At 42.1% G+C, this 14,202-nt stretch overlaps 1 protein-coding gene and 1 long non-coding RNA gene across 2 annotated transcripts in view; both read right to left on the bottom strand.

Moving 5' to 3' along the window:
- Positions 1–14,202, bottom strand: part of LOC309608562 — a 733,071-nt gene that overhangs the window by 622,427 nt on the left and 96,442 nt on the right. The gene's annotated exons all lie outside the window — the stretch shown is intronic.
- OSBPL10 (oxysterol binding protein like 10) overlaps positions 1–14,202 on the bottom strand; it is a 389,819-nt gene that overhangs the window by 318,304 nt on the left and 57,313 nt on the right. The gene's annotated exons all lie outside the window — the stretch shown is intronic.

The raw sequence follows: 14,202 nt of genomic DNA, 5'->3' as shown, positions 1-14,202 counted from the left end.
CTATGATAAACCATAATGGAAAAGATTATTTTAAAGAAGAATGTTTATATATATATTATGTATAACTGAATCACTTTGCTGTACAGCAGAAATTAACACAACATTGTAAATAAATTATACTTCAATAAAAATATTGATAAAAAACTAACAAACAAAACAAAATAAATGAACAAACCAAACCAAACAAAAACAAACACAAAGATACAGAGAACAGAGTAGTGGCTACCACAGGAGGAGGGGCTGGGAGGGAGGGTGAAATGGGTAAACGGGATGGAAACCAAATTTTTGGGCGTGAGCACATTGTAGGGTATACAGAAGTAGAAATATAATGTTGCACACATGAAACTTATATAATGTTATAAATCTATGTTACCTCAATTAATAATAAATACAAGTGAAAGAACGACAACAACAACAAATACAACCTAGCTATCCCACTTTGGATGTTTATCTAAATGTAACAAAAATCTATGTTCACTATAAAACCTCTAAAAGAATGTTTATTGCTGCTTTATTCATAATCATCAAAACATGGAAACAACCCGAGTATCCCTCAACTGGGGAATGAACTGAAAACAAAACAAAACATACATTCATACAACGGACAACTACTCAGCAATAAGAGAGAGCAAACTGTTGATCCCTGCAACAGCACAAGTAAATCTTGAATGCATTATGCTAAGAAAAAGAAGCCAGACTGAAGCACGTACTATGTGATCCCATTTATAGGACACTCCGGAAAAGGCAAAAGTATAGGGACAAGGAACAGATCAGTGGTTGCCGAGAGGTAAGGGTGAAGCCAGGGTCTGACTACAGAGTCAGCTGGAGAGGATTTTTTGGAGTGGGGTGGGGTGATGGACCTGCTCTGTAGGAGGATTGTGGCAGTGGTTATAAGGACTCTATCCACTTGTCAAAACTCATAGACTGTCCACCAAAAAAGAGTGAATTTTATTAAACGTAAAAATTTTAAACAAATTTTTAAAAAGAAGGAAAAAAAGATATATGAGGTCAAGTGCCAGGTTACCTTCACGTTAGGGAATGGGTTCCCTATGGCAGGGAACAGAAGGACGAATGCATGCAAGGACAGATGCATGTATGCATGGATGAAAGGAAAGAAGGAAGGGTGGTGGATGCATGGATGGATGGAAGGAAGGATGGATGAATGTCTGCCTACCTGCATACTTATCATCACCTGCTCAAATCTTTAGGTTTCCCAGGTGATATTACTCAGACCTTTTTATTTATTGATCGATTGATATTACTCAGACCATTTTCTTTTTTTAAAATTTATTTATTTATTTATTTATTTATTTATTTATTTATTTATGGCTGCAATGGGTCTTCAATGCTGCGTACAGGCTTTCTCTAGTTGCAGCCAGTGGGGGCTACTCTTCGTTGCGGTGCATGGGCTTCTCATCGCGGTGGCTTCTCTTTGTTGCGGAGCACGGGCTCTAGGCGCGCGGGCTTCAGTAGTTGTGGCTCGCGGGCTCTAGAGTGCAGGCTCAGTAGTTGTGGCGCACGGGCTTAGTTGCTCCGCGGCATGTAGGATGTTCCCGTTCCAGGGATCGAATCGGTGTCCCCTGCATTGGCAGGTGGATTCTTAACCACTGTGCCACCAGGGAAGCCCTACTCAGACCTTTTAGGAAGGAATGCCAGTGTCTTTTCTATACACTATCCTCCGTTTACATTTCAGTGAGTGTCTTAATCTAAATGAGACACCAAATGTGAAAATTCTTTATAAACTAAAAGCGTAATACGAATGCCAGCTGTGCTACTGCTAAAGGAAGAAACAATCTAGACATTCATTTGTTCTGCAACAATGTTGAGGCTCCTGAAAGGCCACAAAACAAATACCCCAGCTTAAAGAAATCCATAGAAAACCCCCGTCCAAAGATGCAGTGAAATACATGTGCAGCGAATGCTTAAGGTACCTGTGGTACAAAGCCACCGCTAATGACCATCCACGACACGCCCCCTTCCCACTCGACACCGGACAAATGCTCTATGAAGGGCTGGAAAGAGAAGATGAAGCCAATCTCGGCATTTTCCTGAAAAGGAAAATGAAACCCAGAAAGAGGAAGAGACTTCCCCAGGGTAACCCTGTGAGCTGGTGGTAGAACAGGAGCCCCAGTCTCGTGCTGAACGTCCTTCACTGGAGTCCATTTCAATTCAGTTTTAAGTGGTCTGCACAATAGTTATGCCAACTTCCCAGTGGCTGAGCCCATATAACCAGACTGGCAGATTACTGAAATAGGCAAAATATTCCAGAGACATAAAAATGAAAAAAAAAAAAACAATGTAGCATTCCTACAAAGAAAAACATCTGTCCAAGGAAACATTTTAAATTTAACTGAGAATTGTAACATTCTTTTTGCTGCAATCTGCTGGGAGGACTGATTTCTCTCTGCTCTCCCATGCAAGAGAACAACGACATGATTGTGGGTTCTTTTACTTGGAGGGTTTCTCAACCTCTACATATGAGCCAGCCTATGCTCTGATCTGAAGAATTTTTTTAAGATATAAATTTCCAAGGAAGAAAGGGGGTTCGTGGACCTTAAGGCTTTTATCCACAGATCTAAGAATTGGTTTTCCTAAAGTTTAGAAGGAGAAAAGACCACTCTACTGGAAATCTATAATGTATCTTTGTACTACCCAGTCAAGGGAAAGAGAGGAATTCCAGAGACAAGCAACTGCCGTGTATTGAAGTTTATTTTTGGATTAATCCTAACATTCGGGTCAAGTTCTGTAGTTTGAAACTACTGAAGCAAGAATACAAAATTGCCTGAAGCAAAAGACCAAAAAGCAGTGAATAGAGAGATCCCATACTCCTCTCCAGAGAGTGCAGAATTTAAAAAATAAATAAAAACAAACAAACATGGACCAAGAGATTATCATACTAAGTGAAGTAAATCAGAAAGAGAAAGACAAACACCATATGATATCACTTACATGTGGAATCTAAAATACGACACAAATAAACCTATCTACAAAACAAAAACAGACTCACAGACATAGAGAACAGACTTGTGGTCGCCAAGAGGGGCGATGGGAGAGGGAAGGGTTGGGAGTTTGGGATTAGCAGATGCAAACTAGTATATATAGGATGGATAAACAACAAGGTCCTACCGTATAGCTCAGGGAACTATACTCAATATCCTAAAACAACAACAACAACAAACAAAAACTTGACAAGTATCTCGGGACAGGAGATAGAAAGCTCATTGTTGTGAGAACTTCATTCCAAATAACAGGGAGCTTGTGAATCTTGGAGAACTTAAGGAAAATCAAAGGGCTTCTCCCCTTCTCCCCACAAGGCTCCCCACTCACAGTGGGAGAGAAGCCCGAAAGAAGGCGATGATCGTGGAGATTCATCTTGATGCAAAGGTGGGTGCCTTTATTTACAGATATCATGCCCTTTCTACAGTTGAATGGTTTACTTCCTGACAAGACACATTTAGGATCATCATATGCTCCAATTTACTGGCAGACATTATGCAGTAAATTATTTCTGGCTATAAAAGCATGCCCGATTTATATGCCTAGCAGAGCCCCATAAGTATGACTATTACAGTTGCAATAGACAGTGTTTAAGTTCTAGTAGTCTTATGATCATTTATGAACATCATTCATTTTTAGAGACAGAGAGGAGTTAGTGAATTGGCAGATGCCAGACACAAGGAGAATTTTGTATTTTGCTTTCCACATCAGATAGTCTGCTTACAACACATTTCATCAAACAAATTTTTGGGGATGGGAGATGGAAGGGCTGGGGCTTAGTGGCATTTGGGGTCCAGTGGACTTGAATGTGCATCCAGCTTTGCCTCTTCCTTGCCATGCAAGGAACCAACTCTCTCTCTTGGAGCCCCAATGTTTTCATCAGAAAAATGTGGATGCTGTTTTAAGGCTCAAATAAGATACTTTGTGTTATGCTTTGTGAATAGTAAAGTACCAAAAAATGAGAGAGTGTGTTTGGGTTTTTGTTTTCCTTTCAGCATTTCTCCCCCAAATGAAAAGGAAGAGAGAAAAAATGTCCTCACCATCAAGTTATACTCCCCATCAGCATACCTCACCACTGGTGGTTCAGCCCATCAAATGAAAACTACTCACAAAATATTCCACATGAGCACTGAGTCAGTTGATTTCTTGCTGGCACGGGAGAATTGTTAACAGTCAGAATTTGAGCAGAGAGTTGTCCCCAAGCACTGGGTTTATTTACAACTGAGAAAGAGAACTTCACAAGTATATTAATTTGGGATCACATGGCTTGAGATACTTCATTCTGTCACCAGCAGAACCCATAAGCAATTTCCAATCACCTTATCTCTTTCATTGGATATTTTCCAAGGATTTTTGATACATAAATGACAAATAAGGTAATTTGGATTTCCTATTTTAAAGCTGTTCTTTCCAATTGGCTACCCATTAATTCAGTCCATATTGGGAACTCCACCCCTTCCCTGTTTGGCTCTAGTCTGCTGTTCCTGATTTTTCCTTAATAGCCCATGTCTATTGGTTTTTCTGTCCTTATAGAGTTCTTCCCCCTTTGGTTATGGTAGATCTCCACCATTACTGGAGAGTTTCCAACTATCTCAGTTCTTTTTTCAACTCTTTTGGATAAATAAAATTTATTTTTCCAAATCAGAGTACCCATCAGCTTTGGGTAGTCATTCACACTTTAGAATAAATGGGTCTTTAACATCTATTTAGCTAACCTGCATTCATAAGAAAATGCAAGTTTGAGGAAGATGCATAAAAGAGAAAAAAGAGGGGCATAATTTGCGAAATTCAAATCAGTCAGATACGGATGATAATCTCCAGGTGAGGGCCTAATTTTTACTTTTCCTTTGGTCCTGCTTTGCTGTCAGCATTGCTCTGGGACTTACAGTCTTGATCAGCTATCTCCCCTCTGCTCTCTTGATGGCATTATTTTAACTCCAGGGACAGGCTGTACCCGGGCTGCAGTAGTCACCTGGGGTGTGGCACCGGGCAAAAGTATCATTTGCTCTGCCTTGCTAGCCCCTTCCCTACTAGGTTCCCCTATGTCAACGGTGATGACATGGCCCCCAATTTTTTCTTTCTTTTCAATAAATCTGATTACCTATTTATGCCCCAGGAGGTTGTTTCCAAAAAGATATTTAAAAATCATTTTAAAAAATCATTAGCCCTTCATCTATCTTGCTATGGGGTTCAGAAAATCTGGCTGTCTCAACTATACCCTGGTGTCAGGAATAGGATCACTACCCTGACAGCTTTGCCTTTCCCAGTCACACCCACCACCCAGGGAAATAAGACCCACAGAGCACTCTATTTTATAATGGAACTCTCCAATCAGACTCTAAATAATTTTACTGCCGTCACAGATCCGGCCCTAAAGACAGGGCATGAAAGGGATCATTCAGTTCCCTCACCTGAGGTCAGTGCCGAAATGTTCTTGAGAGGCCTCTTCAAGACTAATTCGTTTTCCTTTTAAACATCTAGAGCTGTGACCCTGGCCGTTCCTCAAGGTTTGAGTCACATGGTCTCATGATTATCTTTGTGGGGAGATTATCTCCCTGTCAGAAATTTCAGCCTTCATTCCACCTTCCTTAATCGTACCAGGTTATTCTATTTGAGGCTTTCTTCCTGTACCTGGTAAATGGTGTTCATTTTCCTGGGTCTTATACAAGTGCCAGCCTCCCTCCCTTCCCTACACCTTCACTGTGGCATGGTCATTCTGCTCAGGTGAGTTAGCACTTGAGATAAAGGAGGAAAATTAAGATCAGAGTCATGTCCAAGCTTATATTATATTATAATATGTGCTTAAAAAAGCAAAGGTCCATTCCAAATGGTATTTAGGATCAAATTGCCTCCAATTGGTTCTGCTACTTCAATAACTATATGACCTCTGTGGGCTTCCTTATCCGAAACTGAGTGGAGGTAAAGACAATCATACCTCTCCAGAGGGCCTCTGTGAGGGCTAACTGACACCTGTAAGGAGGCCAGCATACTGACCCACGTGTGAAGGGTAATGAATACACCTATATAAGCCCATCGCTTATCTCACTCATTCTGCAGGTATTTCCACATCTTCTGTGCAAAATCATGGCACTATTCTCAGCACAGTGTGTCAGCCCCTACCCCGACTGTTCCTCCTTTCACATTGTTAGCTGTCCCCCCTCAATGCCAGTTCCACGTATGTTACACTCCAGTTTCCAACATTTCACCTTCTCTGCTCAGCATCTCTCTCTTCTTCCTGGAACTGCTCCCACCCTGTCTCCAGCCAGGTGGTTCACATGGCAAAGACCTTTTTCTTACATGGTCACAACTGAAGACTCTAAGATGGACAGCTTGTCAAACTAGACCACTCAGAGTCCTCCCTGGAGAGCCATGGAACTGGGACTGAGGAGAGACCATCCTTCTTTCCTGGTGGCAGCCTTGGGGAGTGGGTTCTGGGAGCCTTGGCAGCCATGTTCCTGGCTGTGTGGACAAGGTCCATGGCAGGAATACAGAATCAAGCCAACAAACAGGCAGAGTTCAGAGAGGGAGAGAAAACATCCCTTGGGGGTCCTTGAATAAAGATGCCCTCAGATCCAGGTTAGTGTCTGTTCTTCCTGAAGCCTGGCCATTCCACCCATGCTTGGTGGCATGAGCTCCCCACCATTGTTCCAGGTGGGGTTCTGTGCTTGAAAACAAGAGACACCTAAGATGAGGGGCAAGCTTATCCATCCAGCCAGAAGGTGTCCCAAGAGAATTACCCCTTCCAATTAGGAGGTTGGGAGTAACATATGCACACTACTATTTATAAAATAGATAATCAACAAGGACCTACTGTATAGCACAGGGAAATATATTCAGTACTCTGTAAATAACCTATACGGGAAAGAATCTGGAAAAGAATAGATATAGGACTTCCCTGGCAGCGCAGTGGTTAAGAATCCGCCTGCCAATGCAGGGGACACGGGTTCGAGCCTTGGTCTGGGAAGATCCCACATGCCGCGGAGCAACTAAGCCCGTGCGCCACAACTACTGAGCCCACGTGCTGCAACTACTGAAGCCCACGCGCCTAGAGCCCGTGCTCCGCAGCAAGAGAAGCCACCGCAATTAGAAGCCCGCGTAACTCAACAAAGAGTAGCTCCCACTCGCTGCAACTAGAGAAAGCCCGCGCGCGGCAACGAAGACACAATGCAGCCAAAATAAATAAATAAAATTATTTATTAAAAAAAGGAATAGATATGTGTAAATTAATTAATTAATTAAATATATATCTAGTACATTAAAAAAAAAAAAGAATTACGCCTTCCTCACCCCTTCCCTATGCCTTTGCTGCTCTGTTGGCACATGCTGTCTCCTATCTCAGTGTGCCGATGAAATAATCATCACAGCCACTTCTCAAGGGTCTCTAGCAGAGGAAGCATGTTACACCCATCATTGCTCTTCATGATACTAAATTACAATCTCAAAAGGTAAAATCATGACTCAGGTACACATGTGAAAGGAACACGTGTCAAAGGTTTTATCCAACTCGTTAATTATAGGAAACTGGTAAGATGTTAAAACTGGTTCAAATAAGAATTGGAATTACAGAGATTTATATTCTCTATCAGACAAAATTAGTTGGCATTGCCATGAACAGGAACCGTTTGCATTACTATGAACCATCAGTTTTCTCAACTTAGTTTCTACCCTCAGAGAGTGGTTTAAAAAAAGTCTCGCCAACAGCAAGTCAATTAATGTGCACGCCCCTATGGAAACATATCTCAGAAGTTCCCTAAACAATGGCCAGCACTCCCTGATAGGACACCCAATAGTCTGTTTTGTCCATTTTTTTTTAATATTTATGTATTTTTTTTTTTGGCTGCGTCGAGTCTTAGTTGCGTCACGTGAGATCTTTCGTGGCAGCGTGCAGGCTCTTCATTGCGGCATGCAGGTTCTGTAGTTGTTGCACTTGGGCTTAGTTGCCCCGCGGCATGTAGGATCTTAGTTCCCTGACCAGGGATCAAACCAGCGTCCCCTGCATCGCAAGGTGGATTCGTAACCACTGGACCACAAGGGAAGTCCCTCTTTTGTCCTTTTTCAATCTTTGGACAATCTTTTCTGATAATTACAACAATTCTGTAACAGAGGGATGATTATATTCAATAAATAATAATAATAATCCCTTTAAGAGATGAGGAAACTGAGACCCAGAGAAGTAAGAAACTTGTTTTGCTCACATAATTAGTAAATGGCAGGTTGGGATTCAGATGCAGCCCTGACTCCAAAATCCTGATCTAAACCATCCAAGTTGGCCAGGGCCTAGGGACACTTCTTGGCTCACACTAGTCTATCTAGGGGAACGTGTCACTCACTCATTCACCCACTGAACAGATATTGCTCTTATCCTGTGTTCTAGGTGCTGTGATGAATTGCTGTCTCAATCAGCCCAAGACCACCAGGCACAAACCTCAGACTGACAAAGTCAGGTTCATTGACGTATGGCAGAGGGAGTGCACATCAGAGGATTCATAGGGGGGTCTCACCAAACAAAGGAAAAGAGAGAGTTATAGGACAGGGGGAAGGAATGGCGGTTAGGTGAAATTTAAATGAAGCCGTATACTGATAGACTCAAAGCAAAGTAGGGCTGTGTGTTAAGGTATTATCGTAAGTCCTGGAAGTGGACCCAGGGACCTGTTTACTTGGAAACAAAGTTATGATAGTGTTGGAATACTGTGTTCAGAAACCTCTTATCCAAAGTTTTGCACCTGGGTTGTAAGCTCTGCACCTGGTTTGTAAATGAGGCTTTTCTCTGTGTCACGACTTAGACACCCCCACCACCCCCCACCGTGGGATGTTTCACTTTTTTAAACGTTTCTTATTATAATTGACATATAACATTGTGTAAGTTTAAGGTACACAGCATGTTGATTTGATACATTTATGTATTGCAATCTGATTGCCACCGTAGCCTTAGCTAACATTTCTATCACATCACATAATTATCATTTGTTTTTTTGTGGTGGATGCTTCATTCTAACTAACATAATTCCAGACAGCAAAGTTTCTGATAGTCTATGATTTTAGAGAAAAAATTCTTCAGTAAGAAAACAGTACTCACTCTAAGAAGGGAGTTGTAACACTCTATAGCTACAGTGTCCTTGAGAGAGATATTAATTTTTGTTAACTTTGGAACAGATTTTATCTGTATCTTTTATCCTAGCCTGATGACTGGCCAGGTAGATTTTAAAAGTCTGTGATAATTTTTACTTTCTTATGTCTCTGTGAGGGCCACAGATAATCAGGTCATTACAATATAGTGCGGAAAGGTGTTGAATTAGGGGATTTACTTTAGACGTAAGTTAGGTTAAGGAAGACTGCCTGCACGAGGCAGACCCCACTCTGGGAAAAGCAGGAGTTGGGCAAATGAAGGGGGGGGTTACCTTACCGCACAGCAAGGACTTGGGCAAAGGCGTTAAGATGGAGAGGGTGGCACACTGGAGGAATTGGTGGTGTTGGTGAAGGTGAATCAACAGTACACCTAGTACACGGAGAGGGGCGTGGGGGCGGGAGGCACATAACGGTTATTTTATACCGTCTGGTATATAATATATACCAGATATATATATATATAATTATATATAATATATATAATATCTAATTTATACCAGACGGTATAAAATAACCAGACTCTCCTACATCGAAGGGTGGAACGCACAGTCACCTTAGAGAGTGTGTTCTTTGTTCAGGGAAGGGTTGTTGGCGTGTTCTTCCTATATATGCCCAAGTGAAAGGCAAGTAGGCTGCACGGGGCTTCCGCTTCCTAAGGCACCTGGTTATGGAGCAAAGCGGATCCTTGAAGAGGAAGTAGAGCCATTGTGTCGACTTTGCCCTGAACCGTCCTATCCTACTTCCTGAGAACATTCAGGGGAACAAGGCTGGCCTTCAACCAATGCTGAGTTGCAGGGAAGGACAATGAGACTCCAGAGATAAAAGTGCTACAGAGACATAAGGCGGCCTCGAGGAGAGACCTGGATTCAGCAGTGGGTGGTATCATTCCAGGTCCTGGGAGGGAACAGACTGCACAGTGAAACGGGCTAGTTCTCCTGCTTGTCTCTTCACTGGCTGAACCCAATCAGAAGAGGAGGGGGAGGAAGCCTGCGGATGCTCTCTGGAGAGGTGGGCCTTCCAGGGCCCAGAGCAGGATGGAGAAGGGAGAATCATGGGTCTGGAGAGGCAGAGTGGAAACTCCGAGCACGGGGGTTAATGCTGAGAGTGCTTTCCAACCTGTTCACCCTGCCAACAGCTGAGTTTGAAACAGTGAGATAAAGGAGTTGTTACTTACAGCACAGCAGGGAGGGGCAGGCCCAAGGTCGGTGGAGCTGGTGTCTGCTACAAAGTGACGCCTCCGGAGCCAGGCGTAAGAAAGCGTTGTATAACTGTATAACTGATTCACTTTGTTATAAAGCAGAAACTAACACACCATTGTAAAGCAATTATACTCCAATAAAGATGTTAAAAAAAAAAGAGGGCTTCCCTGGTGGTGCAGTGGTTGAGAATCCGCCTGCCAATGCAGGGGACACGGGTTCGAGCCCTGGTCTGGGAAGATCCCACATGCCGCGGAGCAACTGGGCCCGTGAGCCACAACTACTGAGCCTGCGCGTCTGGAGCCTGTGCTCCGCAACAAGAGAGGCCACGATAGTGAGAGGCCCGCACACGGCGATGAAGAGTGGCCCCCACTTGCCGCAACTAGAGAAAGCCCTCACACAGAAACGAAGACCGAACACAGCCATAAATAAATAAAGTTTAAAAAAATAAAAAATAAATAAAAAAGAAAGAAAGAAAGCGTTGTTGATTACTCCCTTATTTAGTTTTAATTTTAACTGTTTTATTTAAAATCATTTATTATTGAATTTAAAAAGCTGGAAAGCGTGACCATGGTTGTACTCTTGGTTAAAGAAGCAGATCGTACCAATTCAAGTGGCAAAGGCTGAGGCCGGATGGCTGAGCAGATCTGGAACGTCAGGTAGAGACTTTACCCCGAGGGCAGTGTGGGCCCGCCCCCGCTGCCCCCCCCTGACCCCCACCCCACCCCCGACCCCCGTCCCCCCCCCCACCCACCCCGGGGAAGGAGGGGTGGAAGCAGGAGAGCACTGTTCCCTGGCCCGCCTTCGCTGGATTATTGCTGTGATAGGCAAACTCCTGGCCTCTCACTTCTACCACCAGGAAGGATTGCACAACAATGCCACCGTCAGCTGACTTTCCCGCCCAGAGAGAAAGGGTAGCTGGGGACCCGGAGGAGCAGACAGGGAACCAGTCAGGGAAGACAGAACACAAGCACCAAAAACAGGACCTGCTTTCCAACCTCGAGCCTTGAAAATATGCAGATCTAGAAAATCTTGGTTCTAAGCGCCACATTCTTTGGATTTTCTACATTTCTAAGCTTTTGAGGGACGTATAAACTGGTTTCCAAAGTGTTCTGAGTTTTCATTCAACAAAACTATCACCTGCTTGTGCCAGGTACCAAGGGAACAATGGAGGGTAGGAGTTTGGGGGGAACATGGGTGCTCTCCAGACCCTCGAAGCTTCGCAGAGCAACAGATGCACAAACAACTGCTTCAAAGTGTGTCAAGGCCCTGGAACAACGCAGGGCATATTATAGACAAAAAATAAAAGATGGCTAGAATTTTTTAAATTGGTTTTTGGAAAACAGGTGCAGAAATTGAGTTAATTATAATCCTCAGCTCACAGCATCTACCTCAGTCTCCTATTTTATTTTATTTTCTCCCTCCAGTTCCCACCCCTATTCTCTCCCCTCCTCCTCTGATTTAATGGACTTGATAAGTACTTTTGCATATGTTGGTACCCTTGTTAAAATATACAGGAGTCATATTGTCCATGGATCTGAATCTGCTTCTTTCAGTCAACACTCTGATTTTAAGATCTGCCTAGTACAATAGCTAAGACATGGAAGCAACCTAAATATCCATCAACAGATGAGTGGATAAAGAAGATGTCGTACATATATACAATAGAATATTACTCAGCCATAAAAAAGGATGAAATAATACCATTTGCAGCAAGCTGGATGGACCTAGAGATTATCATACTAAGTGAAGTAAGTCAGACAGAGAAAGACAAATACCATACAGTATCACTTATAGGTGGAATCTTAAAAAATGATACAAATGAACTTATATACAAAACAGAAATAGACTCACAGACATAGAAAACAAGCTTATGGTTACCAAAGGGGAAAGGGGGGGGTAGGGATAAATTAGGAGTTTGGGATTAATATATACACACTACTATATATAAAATAGATAACCAACAAGGACCTACTGCATGGCACAGGGAACTATACTCAATATTTCGTAATAACCTATTAGGGAAAAGAATGTAAAAAAATAGATATATATGTATGTATAACTGAATCACTTTGCTATACACCTGAAATTAACACAACATTGTAAATTAACTATACTTCAGTTAAATAAGTAAATAAGATCTTCCCAGGATGCACCTGGATATCAAGTTTATAGTACCTAACTGCTGAAAGTTACCCCATAGGTTGATCTGTTCCATAGTCCTTATTCCGTCCTCCTCTTGTTAAAAGCCTGGTTGCCTCCACCTGCCCAATACCAGGTGAATGCTGAGATGAACATCGGTGGACACATCCATTCGTGGGCTGTGAGCAAGTTTCTCTGGAGTACTTACCCAGGAGTCCTCACCCAGGAGTGGGCTGGCTGGGTCATGGGGTGTATGCAGCATCCCTAAGTTCGGGCACACTGCTCTCCAGAGACCCACGCTTGGAATCATCAGATGCTAACATTTGCCACCCCAGAGGCTGTAAAGTGGTATCTCATTTTATTTTGCATTTCTCAGTTACATAACCAAGTTGAGCAATGCTGGCCATTTAGATAGTCCCTATGTGCATTTTTCTATTAGATTTGCTTTATAATCTAGATTGTATTTCTGTGTCACTTTTTGATGATGTAAAAGTCTCCCTGTAAGACAACTGTCAACTTTGTCACTTGTATCATATTTAAAATAAATTATTAGGAATTCCCTGGCCGTCCAGTGGTTAGCACTCTGTGCTTTCACTGCTGAGGGCCGGGGTTCGATCCCTGGTCAGGGAACTAAGATCCTGCAAGACGCTCGGCGCAGCCAAAAAAAAAAAGAAAAGAAAGAAAAGAAATTCTTAATTTGTATGTACTATAACCCATTTAACTTTTTCACCTTTTGGTTTGTGTTTTCTGGGCCTCGCTTAAGAAATCCTTCAACCCCACTCCCATCACAAAGATATTCTCCTATATTTTCTTCTTTTAACTTTATTTTTTAAAATTTATTATTATTATTTTTTGGCCGCACTGTGTGACATGCAGGATCTTCGTTCCCCAACCAGGGATGGAACCCGTGCCCCCTGCAGTGGAAGGGCCAAGTCCTAACCACTGGACCGAGAGGGAATTCCCTTCTTTTAACTTTATACTTTTATCTTTCCAGGGCACCTTAGTCCATCTGTAGTCCAGTTTTATAAATGAAGTGAGGTAAGGATCCAATTTTATTTTTCTCCAGTACTAAGGTACTTTTTCCTTTCTCTATTGATTTGTGTCAACTTTACCATCTATCAAGTTCTCCTGTACACAAAGATTTGTTTCTGAGCTCTCTGTTCTGTTCCATTGGGCCAGTCTGTTCATCCATGATTACCATACTGTTTTTGTTACTGTTACTTTGTAGTGTGTGTTAATATCTGGGAAGATGAAGCCTGGCTTTTCTATTTCAAAGTGAACCTAGTGATATGTATCCTTATGGACGTGTATCCTTCCTTAGACATTTTATAGGAAGATGGTAGGGTTTCTTTAAAAAAATCCAACTGGAATATTGCTTGTATTGCTTTGAATATATAGACTACTAATTGGAAGGAAATAAGCATCTTTATAATATTAAATCATCCAGTCCAATATTATGGACTGTCTCTTCATTGATTCAGATCATTTTCTATTTTTTTAAGTTTTTCAAATTTTCTCCTAAGAGGTTTTGAGTACCTCCCTGATATCTTACTTCCTAGATACTTTATATTTTTTGTACTTATGAAAGATACACTTTCTATTATACCTTATAGTTGTTTATCGCTAGTGTAAGGAATGAATGCTATTGAGTCTTGTAAGGTGGTCTTTTTTCTAGAGACCTTGCTAAACCTTTACAAATTTTGATAGTTTGTTTATTGATTCTGTTGGGTTTTCTATACAG

This window comes from Balaenoptera borealis, assembly GCF_965194805.1.
Source record: "Balaenoptera borealis genome assembly, chromosome: 12".
NCBI classification, from domain to species: domain Eukaryota; kingdom Metazoa; phylum Chordata; class Mammalia; order Artiodactyla; family Balaenopteridae; genus Balaenoptera; species Balaenoptera borealis.
Note: the sequence above shows the minus strand (reverse complement) of the source record. Positions and strands in the feature narration are given on the sequence as shown.